Here is a 2500-nt window from a genome sequence, read left to right as displayed (position 1 = left end):
TCACGGGGCTGTTAGGGTGGCACAGAAATCCCTCGGAATGGGAAAACGGGTCATTTTCGTGTCGCCACATTGCATGCGAACCGCATGAAACTTCCAGAGGCATTTGCAGCAGAAATGCATGTGCAGTCAAAAAATTGAATATTTTTCACGGATAGACCCCGTGAAACGCTAGAAATTGGCGGGGATGTGTCTCTTGTGGCTCACGGGGCTGTTAGGGTGGCACAGAAATCCCTCGGAATGGGAAAAAACGGGTCATTTTCGTGTCGCCACATTGCATGCGAACCGCATGAAACTTCCAGAGGCATTTGCAGCAGGAATGCATGTGCACTCAAAAAATGTGATATTTTTCACGGAGAGACCCCGTGAAACGCTAGAAGTGGGCGGGGATGTCTCTCTTGTGGCTCACGGGGCTGTTAGGGTGGCACAGAAATCCCTCGGAATGGGAAAACGGGTCATTTTCGTGTCGCCACATTGCATACGAACCGCATGAAACTTCCAGAGGCATTTGCAGCAGGAATGCATGTGCACTCAAAAAAGTGAATATTTCTCACGGATAGACCCCGTGATACGCTAGAAATTGGCGGGGATGTCTCTCTTGTGGCTCACGGGGCTGTTAGGGTGGCACAGAAATCCCTCGGAATGGGAAAACGGGTCATTTTCGTGTCGCCACATTGCATGCGAACCGCATGCAACTTCCAGAGGCATTTGCAGCAGAAATGCATGTGCAGTCAAAAAAAAATTGATATTTTTCACGGATAGACCCCGTGAAACGCTAGAAATTGGCGGGGATGTGTCTCTTGTGGCTCACGGGGCTGTTCGGGTCGCACAGAAATCCCTGGGAATGGGAAAACGGGTCATTTTCGTGTTGCCACATTGCGTACGAACCGCATGAAACTTCCAGAGGCATTTGCAGCAGGAATGCATGTGCACTCAAAAACTTCTATATGTTTCACGGATAGACCCCGTGAAACGCTAGAAATTGGCGGGGATGTGTCTCTTGTGGCTCACGGGGCTGTTAGGGTGGCACAGAACTCCCTCGGAATGGGAAAAGGGGTCATTTTCGTGTTGCCACATTGCATAGGAACGCCATGAAACTTCCAGAGGCATTTGCAGCAGAAAGGCACGTGCACTCAAAAATTTTAATATTTTTCACGCATAGACCCCGTCAAACGCTAGAAGTTGGCGGGGATGTCTCTCTTGTGGCTCACGGGGCTGTTAGGGTCGCACAGAAATGCCTCGGAATGGGAAAACGGGTCATTTTTGTGTGGCCACATTGCATAGGAACGGCATGAAACTTCCAGAGGCATTTGCAGCAGGAATGCATGTGCACTCAAAAACGTCTATATTTTTCACGGATAGACCCCGTGAAACGCTATAAATTGGCGGGGATGTCTCTCTTGTGGCTCACGGGCGCTGTTAGTTAGGGTCGCACAGAAATCCCTCGGAATGGGAAAAGGGGTCATTTTCGTGTTGCCACATTGCGTACGAACGGCATGAAACTTCCAGAGGCATCTGCAGCAGAAATGCATGTGCACTCAAAAACGTCTATATTTTTCACGGATAGACCCCGTGAAACGCTAGAAATTGGCGGGGATGTGTCTCTTGTGGCTCACGGGGCTGTTAGGGTCGCACAGAAATCCCTCGGAATGGGAAAACGGGTCATTTTCGTGTTGCCACAATTGGCATACGAACGGCATGAAACTTCCAGAGGCATTTGCAGCAGAAATGCATGTGCACTCAAAAACGTGAATATTTTTTCACGGATAGACCCCGTCAAACGCTCGAATTTGGCGGGGATGTTTCTCTTGTGGGTCACGGGGCTGTTCGGCTCGCACAGAACTCCCTTGGTCCACCTGATTCGTGCATACAGGCAGCAACTAAAACTCTGTAAACCTGCTGTGAGGACATCTAAACAGTGGACCAGTGAGGCTGTGGAAGATTTGCGGGCGTGCTTAGACTGTACTGACTGGGATATGTTCACGACTGCTACCAATAGTCTGGATGAACTCACAGAGGCTGTGTACATCAGCTTCTGTGAGGACTGCTGTATCCCAACACGTACCAGGGTGAACTTTAACAACAACAAGCCCTGGTTCTCAGCAAAGCTCAAAAGGTTGAGGTTGGAGAAGGAGGAAGCGTTTAGGAGTGGGGATAGAGACAGATTCAAGGAGTCGAAGAACAGGTTTAGCAAAGCGGTGAGAGAGGCTAAACGACTGTACTCAGAGACACTAAAACACCAGTTCTCTACTAACGACGCTGCTTCTGTCTGCCAAAGGGCTCAGGCACATCACCAACTACAAACCCAGAGCGCCCCACACCACTAACGACTCCCGCCTAGCCAACGACCTGAACGAGTTCTACCGTAGATTTGAAAGACAATTGGACTGTCCTGAACCACCCCTTCCCACCCAAGAGGCCCCATCCCCCACCCATACTACAGAAACGACTCTCTCCTTTCAGGAGGGAGAAGTTAATGGGCTTTTCAAGAGGCAGAATCCAC

The sequence above is a fragment of the Petromyzon marinus genome, chromosome 20, assembly GCF_048934315.1.
Source record: "Petromyzon marinus isolate PM22_M1 ecotype Great Lakes invasive population chromosome 20, UKy_Petmar_22M1.pri1.0, whole genome shotgun sequence".
NCBI classification, from domain to species: Eukaryota; Metazoa; Chordata; class Hyperoartia; order Petromyzontiformes; family Petromyzontidae; genus Petromyzon; species Petromyzon marinus.
This window is presented reverse-complemented; position numbering follows the sequence as displayed.